The sequence below is a fragment of the Panthera uncia genome (genome assembly GCF_023721935.1).
Source record: "Panthera uncia isolate 11264 chromosome B2 unlocalized genomic scaffold, Puncia_PCG_1.0 HiC_scaffold_24, whole genome shotgun sequence".
Classification (NCBI taxonomy): domain Eukaryota; kingdom Metazoa; phylum Chordata; class Mammalia; order Carnivora; family Felidae; genus Panthera; species Panthera uncia.
Genome location: NW_026057580.1, coordinates 79,411,713 through 79,433,051, shown reverse-complemented (window position 1 = coordinate 79,433,051; position 21,339 = coordinate 79,411,713). Strand labels below are relative to the sequence as shown.

Sequence of the window (21,339 nt, the reverse complement as noted above, 5' to 3'; positions counted from 1 at the left end):
CTACAAAACACTCTGGTGTATTTCTTACTAAACTTATATATTTCGGATTAGTGCCTTCCCACCTCCATCTCAGAATGTTTTTTAAAGCCTTTTGAGGACATGGACTGTGACTCATTCCTCTTGCACAACATTTTGCACGTGGTAGGAGGAATGAAATAAATATGTTGAATGTCAAGGTGCATGAGGTACTTTTCAGACTCAGAGCTTCCTGAATGCATACTTTTATCACTGTGAAAGAATTTGAAAATCCGAAACAGGCATCTTTTAACCTTGTTCCTATACCCAGCTTCCCATATGGTTTTCACTGTTCCTCTCACTCTGCATCTGAGACTGTTTCCCTTCAATTGAGCCCAACTGTTCAAGCCAAATATAAAGAACTGAGAAGAGGAAGAGAAAAATACATGAAAACATGATCATGGAGGAAGTAGCAATAAAATTCAATTTTATAAGCTTCAACATTTATATAATACAATGTAAATATTACCCCTAAAAAACAAGATTAAGAAAACATACTTTTGTGGTCCTAATTTTTTCAAGCATCTTCCTATACCTCTTGACAAAGATCTAGTAGAAACTGCAAACAGGAACCCAATTTAAAGTCAGTTTGATAAAACTAAACATTGTTCTTTGTATCTTTAAAATGCATGTTTTAAAAAAAACCCTATTTTATACCTTTTCCATATTAGCATTTTTATTTTATGAAATTCTACTATTTCTACCCTTTGTAATAGAACCAAGAAACAAAAAGAGAAAGAATACAGTGACATACTTATATTTTCCTCTCCACCTCTTTGAGGCTGTGTTACATACAAATATACTTATGGAATGGACTTTGAAAATAATATTCCGTACATATTTTTGATTATTCACACACATCAAAATTCAGATGTACGAGGGATATGCTAAAGATTAAGAGGCTGAGAGAGTCTACTTATCCTAAGTTATCAACTATCAAAATTTTTACTAACAAAAAAGCAGTAATTTCTGTTTCAAGAATAGTGGCATGCCCCTAACAACAACAAAAAAAATCCTTTAAGCACACATCTCCTATTTATGAATATTTATTTTTATAAATTATAACTATCATTATACTAATAGATTAATTGAAGTTATATGTTATATCATAATTATCATATGTGTTAAATACATTAACAGAAACTTAAAATAAAATCAAAATAATATAACTGGGTATTCTACTATGTCCTTCCTGAACTTCAATATAAGATGCAGAATCTGTTAGATTCTGCAAGGTCTAATTAGACCTCTACAAGATCTAATTCTTTCTACTATCTCTCTTGGAACTACAATTAAATCTAGAGAAAACACGGTGATATATATGACAGCTAAGAGATACCCAAGGCAAGAAGGAAGTGGTCTCACCCAAGGGTGTTTGTTGCATGCCTTATGAGAGGAGCAGATTAAGGTGTGGGTAGGTCAGCAAAAATCCATCCTATTAGAATTACACGCACAACCAGAATTGTGAATCATCTATCTAGTCCAGTGATTTTCCAACTATTTTTTAATATATTTTTTTCCCAAACGAATTCTTTAGCAGATGGACAATGTGTAAGACAGATACAAGCAACACTTCTCAGGTGAAAGCACCTTCAGGTTCTACCCACTCTCTCCTCCCCCTCCTCTCCTCTCCCTCCAAAGATGTAGTTTGAAAATTACATGACCACACTCCCACTTCAGAGATGAGGCTACCAGGCAGGACATGGAACAAGAGCAGTCACTTCAAGACAGAATGTAATATTTTAGTGCGATTTTTAAAAAATCAAAATTAGTTCAAAAACTCTATGATAAAAAAAACATCAAGAATTTAGATAAAGATTTGACCCTGTATTTGTGCGACTCAGCCTCACATATCTCACCCTAGACCTGGACGTGGTCTAGTAACTATTCTGAAAGAATAAAATATAAAAATAATGTCATATTAGTTGTATTAAGTAAATGTCTCTATATTACTTAGGGCTATAGAAAAAGAAGAAAATGTAGTCTGGAAGACAAAGCCCAAACAAGGTGTGTTCTACAATACACACCTTCGCACCTTAGTCTGCAGGACTGAGGATGTTGTTTGGGAACAAATAGGCAACTAGACAACTGTAATACGTGAGGTAATGCTCAGATCATGCTTGCATTTGAGCTATTTCACAATTTCAATGAGCTACTAAATCTAGTTACAGCTGCTTCAATAAGCATTCTTCTATTTTTGTTTTGTTTTTAAAAACAAATCATCACTCTAAAATGCACAAAAAGCTGCAAGTGAAATGTGTCAAGTGAACATCAGCTGATTCCTAAAAGCAAATTAACCACCTCAACTGCAAGACCTAGTTTGAAAAAGCTGTTCTCAAAATGTACGTAACCTCTCAAGCATTACGATGGTGAAAACAAGCTTCAAAGAAATGAATCATTGTGACATTAGAAAGTATGTACATTCATGAGGATGTTTTCTATTCACAGAACCCATGTGAACTGGTTTAGGAAAATAAATGACTACATGTCTGACACAGAGTAGGCACTCAACACATATTTACTGGATAAATATATGAATCAATGAATGAATGAAAGTTGAAAAAAATATTATAAACAGGTAGACTAGGGCCAGATTATAGCAATAATTGCACCTCGGATAAATGTCATTGGCTACGATACTGCCACTGCGCAAAGCTGGGACCAGATTATAAAGAGCTTTGAAAGAGACTTTGTGCTGTGGGCTACTGAGCACAGATTTAACAAGAGGGGGGAAAAAAGTACCTCTTTAAAAGAAATAATTGATGATTTTATAGGGAGCCAACAGTAAATCCAGCTAAAAGTCTCTAGAAATAATCTTGGCAATGGGCAATAAAGACCCACCCAAAGGGTAAAAACATTAAAATTGGAGTAAGGAAGGTGGAAGGTGTGGCAGATGCTGCTGGTTGGCTCCCAAGCTCTTCTCCTCATCTTCTGTAGAAATTGGAAGCTTAGCTGGGCACATAGCTAAGAACCATATATCCAAACCTCCCATGCTGCTAAATATGACCATGCAACTGTATTTTGTCATTTAAACGTGGACTATAAGCAGAAGTAATGTATTTCATTTCTAGGTTATATCCTAAGAGAGAAGGAATTGTGGCCTCTGCCTTTCGAACATTGGTTTGTACCTGTGGTGCTGAGCCATCATTCACCAAACAGACAAGGACAATCAAGACTCTGGGGATGATGACAAAGCAACAAAATGGAAGGAGGCTGCATCCCTAACATGGCCATGCCACTATTCCACCTCTGTACCATCTACCTGAGCTGTCCATAACACAGGACTAAATTCACATTGTGTTTAATCCACTGTTATTTTTGTACTTTGTGATAATTGGCAGACTGATCTCTTAAATAATATAGATGATTCTAAAAAAACATTTCAAGGGGATCCTGGGTGGCTCAGTTAGTTAAAGAAGCTGACTTCAGCTCAGGTCATGATCTCTCAGTTGATAAGTTCGAGCCCTGCATGAGTTCTGTGCTGACAGCTCGGAGTCTGAAGCCTGCTTCAGGTTCTGTGCCTCCCTCTCTCTCTGCCCCTCCCCTGCTCATGCACTGTCTCCTCCCCCCTCCCCCCACCCCACCTTTCTCTCTCAAAAATAAACATTTAAAACAATAAAAAATTTAAAAAAAACATTTCAAAATGAAAAAAATCCATGGAATGTGGTGATAGCTATAGTGAATGAAGGAAAGCTTCATTCTAAGCTTTTATGTTTGAGAAGCTGGGATAACAGAACCACTAACAAAATAACAGATGAGGGCGAGAGCTGATGAAGTTCAAATGGTGGCAATAGAGCCAAAGGGATATGCAGGGTAAGTCACTGGAACAATGCGCCTGAAACTCAGGCAAGGGGAGAAAATTGGAAATGGAAATCTCAGCAATTTTGTATAGAATATATAGTTGAAAAGATGCAAATTGACAGAATCTCAGACTCAGAGAGATCAGTGTGTCAAAAACTGAACAACAGGGTGTTCTCCCAGAAGGCAGGAGGAAGAAGCAATAATCAGCAAAGGCAAAAGCAAAAAAAAAAAAAAAAAAAAAAAATCTGTTCTTATCTTCATAAGAGGTTAATGATTGAAATCATGGAATAATAGAATTAACCTTAATACCAGAAGACAAACAAATTTAAAAGGGATTTGATATAATCTAAACTTCTTAAATCTGTTTAAAGTTCTCATAAAAAATTAAAGCAAACATTTCTTGAGATAAAAAAGCATTAAGCAGGGTTCTAAATAAGCCAGGTCTCAATCATGCGTTAGTTTCCATTTAAACGTCCAGAATCCCAAGACAGAAAAGAATAAGCAACAGGTCCTTAAATCATCTGTCTCTTCATTTTTCTCACAGTAAAGGAAGGAATGAGGGGAGAGAGGTAAAGGGGAATGGAAGCAGAAGTGTTTTTGCTACTGTCTTCATCCTTTGTACCAAGCTGATGTCTGTAAGTTGAAATGACAAAATGAAACAAAAGCCTCCTCCCCAACTTTTATTAAGTTACATTCAAAGATGCAGTGGATCTAAATTTCACTTTGGATCTACAATTACTTCACAGTGGATCTAAATTTATACTTTGAAGGTAATACAAGGTTGCCAACATGCAAGTCAACTATGACATACAAGAGTTTGAGAATCTATATTTACTCGCCAGATGTGTTCCAATTACTGGAAGGTCACCAGCATTCCAGAATATTGAGACCACGTTATGTGCAATGCTCTTCAATAGTTCTTCCTCCCCACCCGGCCTCTGCCATCCACCCAGGAGGACACTTTTTAGGGAGCAGTCAAAGCAAAGATTTCTGTTTTTCATTCCACCATCCACTTCAGAATGAAGAAAACAACCATACTCTGAGAGATTATTTTCTCTCCATGTTTTGACTACAGAATGTACATTATAGTTACCCAAGAGACATCAAAATTCCAGGATTCTTTAGCATTATATTTTCTTTGAAACCAATCATAACAATTCACTTTGTATGAGGAATTGATATTCTCCCTCCTTTCCTTGGAAGAGAAGTCTGTTACTAATCTTTTCCTCTTCACATAGTGATTGCATTATCCATGGTCTTTCAACTGTTTGGGGGTTAGTTTTTGTCCTTATTGTTTCTAGCATTATACTTAAGTTTCACAATCAATCTTTTTTAAGTTCTTAATACTGGTTCAAATTGTGGGATTCCACACACACCCAATCTTTTAATATAATGATCAGAATTCTATTCATTCCTCTAAGTAAATCAGGGTAGAAAGGCCCACCCTAAAATGACCTCTCCTTTATAAATGGTTGTAAAATACCTGAACAAAAGTTACTGTACACCATCAAATTAGCTTGGGAGGGAAAAACCCACTTTTTTTCTAATTTTCAGTTGATACAAGGTAAGAATATATGTGTATTAGGATGGGGGAAGAAGGAAGGATTGTATTTCATGGTACTTAGCATAAAGCATGCAAAATTGCCACATTTCACTCCCACCTGGTCTGGCTCTCTCCTCAGGTGTGGCTTGTGTGGTTCTAAAATTCCTGGCATTGAACGTGTATAAAGTGAAAACCACTCTGATCATTTAGGAAAGCCCCTTTGTCTACCTTCTTACCATGTGTCATAGAAAAACCACATCACTGAAACACCAGATGCACGTTTATTATAAACTACTCACTGTTTCTTAATGTTGCTTGCAAAGCTCCAATAAAGGAACTTATGTTTTAAAGTTTTCCAATAATATTAAACTTCTTAGCCTAGATTACTTTCTTGCTTATATCACAATCCTCAAACACCAGGAAGTCATCTCATAAGTCTCAGATGTGTTCCATATGACTTACACCATTTTAATAGGTATATCTGGGGCTAACACGAACGCTGTTAAGCATCACAGTTAATGATAAAACAGACTTAAAATTTTAAGCACTAACCCCAATACTCTTATATTCAGTGAAAACCATTTTATATATGAAAGTGAATATACCAACTCGGGAGGGAAGGGAGCTAACAATTCCTGAGTGTTCATGATTTTCCAGATGTCTTAAACATTCTCTAACTGAATCTTCACAAAAGCCCTCAAAAGTACATATTAATGCTATTGGATCCAAAAAGAGCCTGAGGTTATAATAGAGCCAGCACTAAACAGTGTTAAGATTGGAACCCAGTTGTGCCGGACACCAAGTCATACTGTGCCAAGAACAGCAGCATAACTTGATTAAATCAACCCACAGGAGCAGCACAAAGTAAATATGTGGGCAAGGAGAGTTGACCAACTCTACTTTAGAGGTTATTTCGGATATGCCACATTTCTTTTCAAAGTGTTTTTAGGGGAGTCTGGGCGGCTCAGTTGGTTAAGCATCTGACTTCAGCTCAGGTCATGATCTCTTGGTCCGTGAGTTCGAGTCCCGTGTTGGGCTCTGTGCTGACAGCTCAGGGCCTGGAGCCGGCTTCGGATTCTGTGTCTCCCTCTCTCTCTGCCCCTCCTTTGCTCACGCTCTCTGTCTCTCAGAAATAAATAAACGTTTAAAGATTAAAACAACAAACAAACACAAGTGGTTTTTACAGGATATTCTATCAGCGTTGGACTCTAATACCGGATGCCCCATCCTCACCTTGATGAGGTCAGTAGCCTGTTTAAAGCAGTCAGCTCTGTTTTTTTAGAAGCATAGCAATAAAGGCCATTCGGGACAGCAGTAAATGTGTTATCATCTTCTATATCTACCAGAAGGTGATTTGACAGGCTCTTAGATTAACAGAGGTGCTAAGTAGGAGAGGAGTACCAAAAACTGTAAATAGATCTTCAATTTTAAATAATATATATTATATTAAGCATAATAATAATAATATATATTATTATATACAAATTTATTATTATTATTATTATTATTATTATTTAGTGTCCTTTGGGGTAAGTCAAGATGCTCTTATAAAATGGACATAAATAATGACCTCTTACAAAACAGTAAACACTTCGGACTTTAGTTTCTATATGTACACAGATAGCCTGTGGGAGCTTTAAGGGCTTTTCAATGTAAGCCTTCTTGAGCCTCTTTGAGGGGCAGTGTCACAGGCGGGAACACTGGGCAAATGAAGTCAGACACTCCTAAAGGTCTGGTCAGAGAAGGATAAAGCTGGGAGAGATTCTAATACTAAAGAGAGTATAATGCCATGCACATGAGGTTTGGAGCCAGACTGTCTCTAGAACTTAATAGCTGTAACTTGGATAACTTCAGCCCAGTTATCTTTATTTATAATGTGGAAAGAAAACTTCTGCCTCACAGAGCAATATGTTATGCACATTAAGTGAGACAATGTCTGAAAAGTACTTAGTATAATGCCTAACACATAATAAGTGCTAAATAAACCATAGTCGTTATTCGGACATTCCTTGTACCAAAGGAGAAACTGTACTTTGTACTTACTGAAGAGTAAATGACTAACACAAGATCATAGGCCATTTCTTCATTGGGGTGAGGGGACAGGAGGGAATATAAACTCAGCTTCATCTAAATCAAATTGCTCTAAATAACCAATTACCAACATAGGACCAGAAAATGTCCAAGGAAATTTCAAATGCACTTTATTTTTTTTTTTTCGTTAATAAAACTGACTTTATATCCAACTCTTTTTCCTCTTCCTGACCTCCATTTCCTTTTAAAACTAACTCTGTATGAATTCCTGTGTGATTTTGATTCTCTTAGTGGTTGGGCTAACAGTGGCCTTCTTGAATCTACTTTGTCCTGATATTCTCAGTTATTGCTCTTTCTCCTATAGTCTAGGAAAAGCATACATAAAAGAGAAATATACTAGAGGAACTTTATTCAAAAGTCATATGTCTTTGCTAACTATTTAACATGCTGCAGATTTAGATATTTCTATCTAAATAAGATATAGAATGTTAGTTTCAGATTCTAGATTAATATTAAGAAAAAAGCCCACCCTGGAATAGTATTTTGAGATAAATCCATTCATTAAGGGTCTTTTAAGAGTACCTCTTGAGCACCAAATGTAAGAACAATCTCTAAAAAGTAAACGGACCAGGTAAAGACTTCATACTCAGTTCACTGGTAAAGAGACTTAGGCTAAAATGTTCATTTCTGGTTTTCCTACTTATCTTTGCTAAGAGAGGCAGCCTAGTCTTGTTTCTTTTTGTCAGTTGTTTGCTGTTCTTTTGAAGGTTTTTTAAATCCAGGTATATGGGTCAACCAAAAAAAACCCTTCACTTTTCTAATTTATGATCTGTATAGAACCGGAGAGGGATTTGCAGCAGGTTACTGCATTAGGCCGTATGGACTGCACTTCATGTCTACCACTCACACCGTAGGCCCACGCTCGTGTCTAAATTTAAAAACTGTTGATGCCATTGAAGTCCAATTTTAGAATAAAGGAAAACCTTAAGACACTTTTTCTAAAGATTTATTTTTCCCCAGAGCACTGTTTACTGGACACACTAAATTAAATATACTTGCTTTCGAGATGAATTAACTTGTTTTTTTTGTTGATTTTTTTACCTTATTTTAATTTTATTATTTTTTAAAATTTAAATCCAAGTTTGTTAACATATAGTGTAATAATGATTTCAGGAGTAGAATTTAGTGATTCATCACTTACATATAACACCCAGTGCTCATCCCAACAAGCATCCTCCTTAATGCCCATCACCCATTTAGCCCATGCCCGCACCCAACACCCCACCAACAACCCTCAGTTTGTTCTCTGTATTAAAGAGACTCCTAGGATTTGACTCCCTCTCTGTTTTTATGTTACTTCTGCTTCCCTTTCCCTTATGTTGATCTGTTTTGCTTCCTAAATTCTACATATGAATGAAATCATATGATGTCTTTCTCTGGCCGATTCATTTTGCTGAGCATAATACACTCTACTTCCATCCACATTGTTGCAAATGGCAAGGTTTCATTCTTTTTGATCACTATACACACACACACACACACACACACACACACACACACACACCCCGCATCTTCTTTATCCATTCATCAGACAATGGATATTTGGGTTTTTTCCATACTTTGGCTATGGTTGATAGCACTGCTATAAACACTGGTGTACAAGTGCCCCTTCAAATCAGCACTCCTATATCCTTTGGATAAATGCCTAGTAGTGTAATTGCTGGGTCATACAGTAGTTCTATTTTTAATTTTTGAGGAAAAGAAGATGAATTAACTTATTTAGAAGCCTTCACTTTAACTTATTTAGATATGCTTCACATTAAGACATTAAATTCAGGGGCTCCTGGGTGGCTCAGTCTGGTGAGCATCTTGACTTTGGTTCAGGTGGTGATCTCGTGGTTTGTGAGTCTGAGCCCCACATCGGGCTCACTGCTGTCAGTGCGGAGCCCGCTTCAGATCCTCTGTCCCCCTCTCTTTATGCCTCTTCCCCACTCTCACTCTCAAAAATAAAAATAAAAATAAAGATATTTCATTAATCAATAAAAGATTATGGACAGACCAAAAAAAGAGGCAAAACTCAACAAAAATAGATACAATGTCAAAATTATCTCCTTCCTTGAATTTGAGAGTGACTACATGTCTCAGACTTAGGCCAGTGACATTTATTACTAACTGAATTAACATCTCCGATAACAGCACTTTATTCATGTCAGGATTTATCTGGCTCAGAGAAAAATGGCAGCTGCAGTGGTGATTCACTAAAACCGATTCTCAGCGAAGCAGCTGCTGCGGAAAGCTGTGCTCCTCACATCAATCATGCGCTGATTGTCACAGCGAGTTGAGTCACATCATCTGCTCAGTCGATTGATTTCGTGATTGTTGATATTTGCATTGCACTGCAGTACTACTGTTGTCATATCATGCTGCACTAGTTGAAATAACATCATCTGGGGGACACTTCAAATATGAGAAAATCCACATAATCATGAAAATACAGCCATTTTGTGAAGGAGGTGCTGAAAGAGCAATCACTCTAACTGCTAAGAGACTAACTTATTTTTAGTAGAGTGAGTCTACCCACTTCTGTGCTCCTCTGAGGAATTGGCCTCAGTCGGTCACACTTCAGCAGTGTCACAAATCCCAGATTTGGAGTCATAGGTTGGATCGTGTCCCCTAAAAAGACATGTTGAAGTCCTAACCCCAGTACCTGTGAATGGATCTTATTTGGAAATAGAATCTCTGTAGATATAACCAAGTTAAGATGAGGTTATGCTGAATTAGGGTAGGACTTTAACCCAATATGACTGTGTATCCTTATAAAAAGAGGGAAGACAATGTGAAGACACAAAGATACAGGGAAAATGTCAGGGAGAGATGGAAGCAGAAGTTGGAGTAATGCATCTACAGGCCAAGGAATACGTGGTGCTACCAGAAGCTGGAAGAGACCAGGAAGGATCCTCCCCAAGAGGTTTTGAAGGGAGAATAGTCTTGTCGACAGTTGCTTCAGATTTCTGGCTTCCAGATTGTGGAAGAATAAATTTCTGTTCTTTTTAAGCCATTCAGTTTGTGGTACTTTGTAATGGCAGCCCTTTGGGGGCATCCATCTGGAGATGGCGAAAGAGCATCAGCTGCTCTTAGAGAGTGTGGGTATACACAGTGTTGACCGAGAGAACCATAGTGCCTAAATAGACTTTTCTGACAGGCCATGTTTACTCAGATTAGAGACCGTTCTCAAATTAAAGCATCCTTAAGTGTGTAGATAATTCTGAGGATAGACAAAATCAAGATCAGACTAATGGGTCTTAGATGTGAAAATATGTAAAAATAGCTTGTGATGAACCAAATATCCCGTAACACCTTGCGTTTCTAGTGCTTCCTGTCAGGATTAACAAATGTCAAGCTGTCACCACATTTACTTCTAAAATGTTCCAACACACTCAAAAGAATGAACAGATGTATTAGAATCACTAGAGTACCTATTTCCATGAAGTTTTTCAAAGCAAAGAAGGTGCAGAAGAAATGGCACGGTCAGGATAAGTAAAACAGGAATAGGCTTGAGGGATTAAGGCATTAAACTAAACCTTCATAATTCTTGCTTAAGCTTTTTTTTTTTTTTTTTTGGAAGGTAGAAAAACATAGCAGTTAGATTCAGACACCCTTGAGTTATGCTAGCTCCACCACTAGTGAGGTCTGTGTCTTTGGACAAGTTACATATCCTCTCTGAACTTCAACTCACTCATGAGTAAATGAGACTAATAATCCCACCACCTTTATAAAGAAAGCATTTGGTAATTATTAGCAATTATTATTACTACTAATCTCCATGTTAACTTAAGTTGCCACTTCACTCATGGAAGAGATGTGCCTCCACACCTCTGCTTTCTGTTTTTAAACCAGAATGAAATAAAGTCAACTGCACAATAGTTCAACTCTAAATTTGTACCCATAGTGCCTCACCTCCCGGTGGATGACATGCATTTGGACAGAAAAAGTAAGTCTTTTGCAAACCTTGTTGACAAGAATTTTTCTAAAATATTCTAATCCCTTTCTCCTGTTTGGTAAATGGAAGATACTGGACATAACACTATCTTTTAAATCATTGAGCCTCTTGCAGTTTTTGATGGTCATTATATATTCTGAATATCAAATATTATTAGGATAATCTTTTTTATATAATACTTCAAACTAGTAAATATATCAAAATGGTCTTCTATAATGTACAAACATGCTCATTGTGCTGTTTATCCCCTTATAATGTCATCCTATTCTTTTGCTTCATTTTGTTTCTTCTGAAGTAGAACTTCAGATATGTAAAAAGCCAGTTATCATGCCCTCATTCTTTTCTTCTCAAACTATCAACTATAGGTAATTTGATATTTTTTAAAACTTCTTCAACATGTTGAACAGTTGTTTTTGAACCCAAATTAGTTATTTACTTTAAAGACTGACAACTTTAATATTGTTGATTTCAGTTCACCAATCTGGTCTGAGATATGTAGCAATTCTACCACATGCTGCCCCTCCCAGTGTTGTCTCATCAGCAAAGTTGAAAAAAAAAAAAAAGATACAGAGAAATATTCTAATACTAAACAAAGCTTCCCCGATAACAGTGCTAAGAATGTCACTAGAGACTTTTCTCCACCTTGAATTGTGTCCATTCAAGAAAGGAATACAGAATTTATAAATAAATAGATTTTGGATCTGAAGACTTCACATGGCTAAGACGACAATACTCCCCAAACTGATCTACAGATTCAAATACAAGCAACATCAAAATCCCAGCTTCCTTTCCTGCATAAATTGACACACTGATCTAAAATTTAGCGGGAAAGTAAGACATGTAAAACAGCCAAAACAATCTTGAAAAAGAACAATTTTGGAGGACTCACACATCTCGATTTCAAAACTTAACACAAAGCCATAGTAATCAAGACAGTGTGACACTCACATAAGGACATACATGTATAATTGAGAGTCTAGAAAATAAAACCCATATATTTATGGTCATTTGATTTTCAACAACAGTGTCAAGGTAACTGAATTGGGGAAAGAATTGTCTTTTCAACAAAGGGTGCCAGGACAACTGGATATCCAGATGCAAAAGAATGAAGTTGGACCCATCTCATACCATACACAAGAATTAATTCAAAATGTATCACAGAGCTAAATGTAAGAGCTAAAACTATAAAACTCCTAGAAGATGAATAAGAATAAATCTTTATGACCTTGGGGTAGGCAATAGTTTCTTAGATATAACACCAAAAGCACAGGTAACAAAAGAAAAAAATAGATAAACTGAACTTCACTAAAATCAAAAACTTTTGTGTATTAAAGGACACCTTCAAAAAGTGAAAAGGATATTCACAGATGCGAAGAAACTCTTTGCCAATCATATACCTGATTAGAAACTTGTATCTAAAGTATATAAGAACAATTACAATTAAATAATAAAAGATAAATAACCCAATTTAGAAAATGGGCAACAGATATTAATAGACATTTCTCCAAAGAAGGTATGCAAATAGTCAATAATTAGCACATGAAAAGATGTGCAACATCATTATCCAATAGGAAAATGCAAATTAAAACCACAATGAAATACCGCTTTGTACCAGGATGGCTTTGGACAAGTATTGGCAAGGATATGGAGAAATTGAAAGCCTCATTTAGTGCTGGTTAGAATGTAAAGTAGTGCAGCCTCACTGGAAATAGTTTGCCAATTCCTCAAACTGTTAGACATAGTTACTATATGACCCAGCCGTTCTACTCCTAGGTATATATACCCAAGAAAAATAAAAGGATATATTCATGGGAAGACTTATACAGGCACAACATTTTAACATTGCTTCACAACAATGTCATTCATAATAACCAAAAAGAAACCCAAATATCTATCAACTGAAGAACACACAAACAAAATGTGGCCTGCCTTATGATTTAATTTATTCGGCAATAAAAAGTAATGAAGTACTGATACATGCTACAATGTAGATGAAATTTGAAAACATTATGCTAAATTAAACAAAACACATATATGTTTCCATGTACATAAAATGTCCAAAATATGCTAATTTATAGAAACAAAGTAGATTTGTGGTTTCTTGTGGCTGGTGGGGGGGGGGGTGGTTTGGGGAGAACCGGGGAGTCACAACAAATGGCTTTAGGATTTCTCTTTGTGGGGATGAAAATGATATAAAGTTGATGGCAGAGAGATGTATGAATATGCTAGAAACCATTGAACTAGATTCTCTACATGGGTCACTTTTATGGTATGTTAATTATATGTCAACAAAGATTTTTTTTAAGTTAAATAAATTTACTGTAAAACATCCATAAAGGATGTTAACGTTCAGCGTAAATACTAATATGAAAGAGAATTTATTTGCAATATGCCACTCAAGATTATCCATACAGCCATTTATTCTTAAAGAATTTTGAGCAACACATTGATTGCAGATCTCAACTTGAACTTCTTTTTTTGAAAAAGGGAACACAGAGTTAGGATGCCAGCTTGTTACATTTAACATATCTCGCATATTTTCTCTACCTTTTGATTATTTTTCTAAAATAGTAAGAAACATCTAATATGAATATTCAAACTACAAATAGAAATGTTTCTATATAGAAAGGTTTATTAAAGGGGTGAGTGTTTTAGATAAGTGGTAATAGTGATTGCAGGAATATGCAAATCACTGAGATATTCTCCTCTATTCACAACTCAGTTCCAAATCTGTTTTCCTGAAGAAGCCACACATTTCCATAAGAAAGCATGCTTTCTTTGGTCTTTTAATAACAGACACAATCATCCTTCAGACTATAAAATAGCATGGGAAGGGGGTTGTCTTATTTTATTTTGACCAAGAATTTATGTTTGATAGACCAGGAATTTTTTGGTGCAAGTAACCATAAACTTATTTAATTCTAAAATATTCATGCCTTTCATGCTTTCCAGTGATTACCATCCTAAACATGCAGTAAGCTCTCTTGGCCATGAAGTCTATGTGAGGAGGATGTGACTACATCTATGGTTAGGCTTCTAAGAGAACAACTGATCACAGAGCTACAGAATGCTAGAGTTGGAAGGAGCCTTAGAGAAGAATATATTTAAATCTTTAATCTCCATTCTCTGATTTCAGAAGAGGCCCTATATGCCATCGTTCCTGAATGGGTTGCCAAAATGAAGAGCAGAGGCAGAATTAGAACTCAGACCTTCTGAGACCCTCCCCAGTGTTCTTTTAACCACATCATATTGTCTTTGAATACATAACACAACATGGGCTTCTTTGCTCTTGACCATGTTGTCAACAAGAATGAATGTGCATACAAGTAACCCACCATGTTTTGTGGGGCTTTTCTTATGCACATCAGAATCCTCTGGATTCTGCTGTGTTCAGAAAACACCTGCGAATGATTCAGTGTTTAGATTTTTCATTCAAGCAGAATTTGACATTTCTAACTCATTTGTAAAGGCAGACTGAAGTACATAATTAATTTTCATGTTCTTTCAGAATATTTTAATATCATGCTGCACAGGATAAGTGTTTTTCTTTTTTCTATTTCTTTTGTGCAGTGCTTTCTATCACATAGCCATTCTCTGTGTCTTTTCATATAAAAGCTTCTTGTATTTTACATTTTTTTCCTTATTTGTGTCCTCTAAAGATAGCATGAGCAGAAATCACTCAGCTAATAGATTTTCAAATTCTTCGCTTTTTCATTTACAAATTCTCCTCTTGCTAATTCATTTAACCAATGCCAGTCCATGCATAGACAACTTTACCCAAAAAAAATCTGAGATAGGGGCACCTGGGTGGCTCAGTTGGTTGAGCGTCCGACTTCGGTTCAGGTCATGATCTCGCGGTCCATGAGTTAGAGCCCTGCATTGGGCTCTGTGCTGACAGCTCAGAGCCTGAAGCCTGCTTCAGATTCTCCGTCTCCCTCTCTCTGCCCCTCCCCCACTCATGCTCTGTCTCTGTCTCTCTCTCTCTCTCTCTGTCAAAAATAAATAAACTTTAAAAAATTTTTTTTTAAATCTGAGATAGTTTACTAAATTAAAATTTTAGATGCTAGTTAAGAATATGGCTTCTTTCAAACAGGGAAATTCTTGCCTGGGCCTTAAGAACAACAGAATATCTTCCTCTACTAAGTTAAAGCTTGCTCAGTGCCTGAGTGGAAAAAACAAATAAATCAGGTACCAATAGATAAATCATATAACAGCCAAATGGTTTTGCAGAATGATTTTACACTTTGATTTATCAATAGATTCAAATGATTCACAATGTCTTTTAAAAACATAATTAAATTTTGCATCATCTCTGAGGGAAACAGCATGGTAAGGGCTGAATATTCTTGATGCCAAAAATTTTAAAGATATGTAATAACTCTGTCTTGAAATTTAAAACTACATTCAAGTATGTTTTATGTGTATATATAAAGTCTCATTAATTTTGCTAAGTACATTTATAGAGTAAATAAAATTCTAATGAGAAGTAGAGGTCTTCAAACTTGTCAAGAAAACGAAGTATTTAGAAGTAATCTATTTCCACATAAATAATATGCAAACAAAAACATGTTACTCATTTAAATAGTCCATATGACTTCTATTTGATGAATTCTAGTTTTTGTTTCTCATGAAAAAAAATTGCTTTGATTAAAAAATTAAATACAGCTTCCTGTTTAATATTATTATAAAATGTTAATAACATTAATCTATGATTCTATCATATTCAACACTATATTCCCAGTGTTTAGAAGACTGCCTGACAGATGGTAAGTAGGGGCTTAATAAAAATTTATCAGGGCACCTGGGTGGCTCAATCGGTTGAGTGCCTGACTCTTGATTTTGGCTCAGGTCATGATCTCACAGTTGTGGGATGGAGCCCTACACTGGGCTCTGTGCTGAGCGTGGAGCACGCTTAAGATTCTTTCTCTCTGCCTCTCTCTCTCTGCCTCTCTCTCTCTCTCTCTCTCTCTCTCTCTCTCCATCTCTTGCTCCCTCTACCCTGGCTCGCTCCCTCTCTAAAAAGAAAAAAGAAAATAAAGTGAAAAAAAATTTGTCAAGGGGCACCTGGGTAGCTCACTTGGTTGAGCATCCGACTCTTGACTTTAGCTCAGGTCATGATACCAGGGCTGTGGGATGGAGCCCAGCATCAGGCTCTGTGCTGAGCATAGAGCCTGCTGAAGATTCTCTCTCTCTCTCTCTCTCTCTCTCTCTCTCTCTCTCTCTGCCTCTGACCTTCTCCCTTGCTCATACACACTCTCTCTCTCAAAACAATAACTGTCAAATGAATACTAAATAAATGAATAAGTATCATTGTTAATATAAACATCTAACATTACCCAGTGCTTTGAATGTACCAGGAATGATGTGAAACTCTATTTTGTTGCTTTCATCTTCAAACATCACTGGGGATGAACTACTGTCATCTCCATTTTATACATGAGGCCAAGTTTATTTTTTTATTGTTTTTTTAATGTTCTTTTTTCAAGTTTTTAAAATTTATTTTAATTAATTAATTAATTTTTAAATTTACATCCAAGTTAGTTTTGCAACAATGATTTCAAGAGTAGATTCAAGATGCCCCTTACCCATTTAGCCCATCCCCCCTCCCACAACCCCTCTAGAAACCCTCTATTTGTTCTCTATATTTAAGTCTTTTATGTTTTGTCCCCTCCCCTGTTCCTATATTAGTTTTGCTTCCCTTCTCTTATTTTCATCTGTTTTGTATCTTAAGGTCCTCATATGAGTGAAGTCATATGATATTTGTCTCTCTCTGACTGACCAATTTCCCTTAGCTTAATACCCTCTAGTTCCATCCATGTAGTTGCAAATGGCAAGATTTCATTCTTCTTGATCACTGAGTAATACTCCATTGCATATACATACCACACCTTCTTTATCCATTCATCCATTGATGCACATTTGGGCTCTTTCTATACTTTGGCTATTGTTGATGGTGCTGCTATAAACATGGGGGTGCATGTGTCCCTTAGAAACAGCATACCTGTATCCCTTGGATAAATACCTAGTAGTACAATTGCTGGGTCGTAGGGTAGTTCTATTTTTAATTTTTTGAGGAAACTGAATCCTGTTTTCCAGAGTGGCTGCACCAGTTTGCATTCCCACCAGCAGTGCAAAAGAGATCCTCTTTCTCCGCATCCTCGCCAACATCTGTTGTTGACTGAGTTGTTAATGTTAGCCATTCTGACAGGTGTGAGGTGGTATCTCACTGTGGTTTTGATTTGTATTTCCCTGATGATGAGTGGTCTTGAGCATTTTTTCATGCATCTGCTAGCCATATAGGGCTGTCTTCTTTGGAGAAGTGTCTACTCATGTCTTTTGCACAGTTCTTCTGTGAATTATTTGTTTTTTGGGTGTTGAGTTTGATAAGTTCTTTATAGATTTTGGATACTAACCTTTTATCTGATATGTCATTTGCAAATATCTTCTCCCATTCTGTCGGCTGCCTTTTAGTTTTGATGATTGTTTCCTACACTGTGCAGAAGCTCTTCATTTTGATGAGGTACCAATAACTCATTCTTGCTTTTGTTTCCCTTACCTCCGGAGATGTGTTGAGTAAGAAGTTGCTCTGGCTGACTCTGAGGTCAAAGAGGTTTTTGTCTGCTTTATCCTCTAGGATTTTGATGGCTTCCCGTCTTATGTTTAGGTCTTTCATCCATTTTGAGTTTACTTTTGTGTATGGTGTAAGAAAGTGGTCCAGGTTCATTTTCCTGCATGTCCCTGCCTAGTTTTCCCAGCACCATTTGCTGAAGAGACTGTCTTTTGTCCATTGGATATTCTTTCCTGCTTTGTCCAAGAATAGTTGGCCATACGTTTGTGGGTCCATTTCTGGGTTCTCTATTCTGTTCCATTGATCTGAGTGTCTGTTTTTGTGCCAGTACCATACTGTCTTGATAATTACAGCTTTGTAATACATCTTGAAGTCCGGAATTGTGATGCCTCCAGCTTTGGTTTTCTTTTTCAAGACTGCTTTGTCTATTTGGGATCTCTTCTGGTTCCATACAAATTTTAGGATTGTTTGTTCTAGCTCTGTGAAGAATGTTGGTGTTATTTTGATAGGGATTGCTAATGTTTATTTTTGAGAGAGAGAGACAGAGACAGAGACAGAGAGGGAGAGAGAGAGAATGAGTGGGGAAGGGGCAGAGAGAAAAGGAGACACATAATTTGAAGCAGGTTCCGGGCTCTGAGCTGTCAGCACACAGCCTGATGTGGGGCTTGAACTCATGAACCGTGAGATCATGACCTGAGCTGAAGTCATATGCTTAACGGATTGAGTCACCCAGGCGCCCCTACATGAGGCTAAGTTTAGAAGGCTAAGTAAATCTCCAAGGCTGCCCATTGAGCAAGTCTGACAACATTAACAACATTCTTATAGATCAGATACTAAAATCCTCAATTTATAGATAAGCACATAGAGTCTGTTATCCTGGTTTTCCCTCAATTATTAGGTTTATTTTTATTATGGTCTTTTTTGAGTCATAAGCCAAAGAAATAAAGTATAGTCACAGTCCTTCCATACTCTGTTCCAAGTCCTGTTTTTGGTTGGACTCTGGTTAAGGCATAAACATATAATAAAAGTAACTTCTACCTGGCAACTAAAATATGCTATATAAATAATATGAATTATTATCATAGTGTGCCTAACATTTTAAAGATAAATATGATTTGATTATCCTTATTTCATTGATTAGAAAACTGAGGCTAGGAGAGGTTGCCCAAGCCACAAGCTAGTTAGTGCCAGGGTCAAGATTCAACCTCAGATTTTCTGTCTAATCCAAACACACTTACCAAATTATTAGTACTTCTCATCTTCTGGGGATAAAAACTTTCCCAGAACTTTGGCAAACTAGAATTGCCTCATGCCTAAACCTGGTCCCAAAAAGCAGACTCTTCTCTATGAGCTTCACAGATTTCAATGATGCATCAAAGCAATAAAGACATAAGGGGCACAACATATTATTAGAATTCTTCCATAGTGGACCCAGAGTATTTCCTGGACAAGAAATCCATTGGTGGTAACCTAATTTTCACTCCACCTTCCATGGAATATAAACTCTTCCACTTGTCTTTAGTAATATTAGTGCCTTATGCTTGTGATACTGCATTTTTCATGTTTCATCACATTCAAAGCTGACCAAATCTATTTGTAAAAATATCTCATTAATTTCACACATTTTCTGAGCTAACAATACAATCTTTATTGTATACAGGAAAAGGAAAAGAATGAATGCTGAGAACTTCCCTATTGAAGAGACCCATGTTTCCTTCAGAACCATCAGTGACCCCTGGTTCAGATTTAAGGTAAAAAGATATAGCAGCCAGCAATGGTCTGGAGGCAGATCTGCTGTTGCCAACAACATGAGGCTCTCCTCTGGCCATAATTGAGAAAGAGTTCCACACAGAAGGTCCCTACAACTAAGGAAAAATCAAGCTTGAATTCTAACCTTGTTAAACTTCTATAGTAATGTGCACATTACCCCATCATGAGAGCAATAACTGCAAATTTGAAAAAAAGAGCAAATGAGTGCATACATGAATGAAGGCAATTAGTGAAAAGCTCAAAGTCAGGCAACTGGATTTGTTGCACCTCAAGGGATAATATGTTAGTCGTAATCTTAAAAGACTCAGCAACCTAAGCTAATACATTTCCTACTCTGTGAGTAATATATGTACCCCAAAATTTATATATATGCATATAACTTATATGTAACAATAATTACATATTATAATTATATTGATTATATTATAATTATATAAATATATAAATTATATAAATAAATATATATACATAATTACTTTTCTGAATTTGTAAATCAAATCTGACTCATCATTTACTAAGGACTATTCAATTATCATAATTATATAGTAACTTACCCAGAGCCCATATGTGCAGGTGTTGTCAAAGTATAATATAAATGACTTCACCCAAATCACTTCTGTAAATATAAGTTATATCCAATATTTCCTACTAATTACTTCAGAACTAGCATAAAACTAACCTCTTCCAAAAATATTTTAGGGGGCCCTCCAGAAGATTAAAATTACATAACATTTCTAATTATTCTTAATTCTGGAACTAAGGTTCCAGGCAGTTTTTTCTTTGAAATTTGCATGAAAGACTAGTAAATTTAATGAATATCCTAATCAACATGATGTAAAGAATTTAATCTAGAGATTCAGGACAACAGCAGAGAATTAGAATTTGTGAGTATTTCTTTAGGGTTATCATATACATCACCACATATCTAATGTTTGATAAATCCCTTATCTTTAGTTACATCCCTTAATTGCTCTAGCAAGAGCTGCAGATTCCTGCCTCCATGAGACTGAATCGAGAGAACTTTTATTGGTGGTTTGAGTATGTTAAGATGTAGCTGAAAGTCAGTGTTTAAGCTGAATTACTCCCTAATCTTTAAAGCTTAGACACACACAGCTGAAGAAAGCTCAATAAATATCAATGCAGTTTGCTGAAAACATCAATGTAAGATCCCAAGAAACTCCTGCTTAACTGTGAGGAAGAAAAAAAGCAACATGCAGATATGCCCAAAACAAGAGACAATCCAAATACTTCTGTAATCATTCACTTATAAGTTCTCCTCATTACCAAGTCTACAAATTACCCTCAAAACAAAGCTTAATTAGCTCCAAAGTATCATCTTAACATCAGTCATTGGTGTCATTAAAAGTGAGTAACAATATTAATGTAAATGGTGATACTAAGTTAGGATGAATAGCCAACTGAATAATCACTCTGAAGAAAAAACAAAACAAAACAAAAAACACTAACATTTCCAAACATCTTGGTGATGTTCATGAGAACTTCAAATGAAGAAATCACCAAGAGCAATTTAGACTCGAGTTCTAGTAGATAAAGGGAGAAGCTGAGAGCAACCACTTGAAAGCTTTGTCATTCATTCATTTAACAATGTAT

The 21,339-nt window shown here is 36.2% G+C and overlaps 1 protein-coding gene across 11 annotated transcripts in view; it reads right to left on the bottom strand.

The window, feature by feature from the left end:
* PKIB (cAMP-dependent protein kinase inhibitor beta) overlaps positions 1-21,339 on the bottom strand; it is a 175,049-nt gene that overhangs the window by 41,349 nt on the left and 112,361 nt on the right. For 2 of the 11 annotated variants that reach the window (XM_049654282.1, XM_049654289.1), the window contains exon 5: positions 514-574. The exons of the other annotated variants lie outside the window; for them this stretch is intronic. The gene's annotated coding sequence lies outside the window, so the exon portion shown is untranslated. The remainder of the gene's footprint in view (positions 1-513; positions 575-21,339) is intronic. 11 annotated transcript variants of the gene reach the window in all.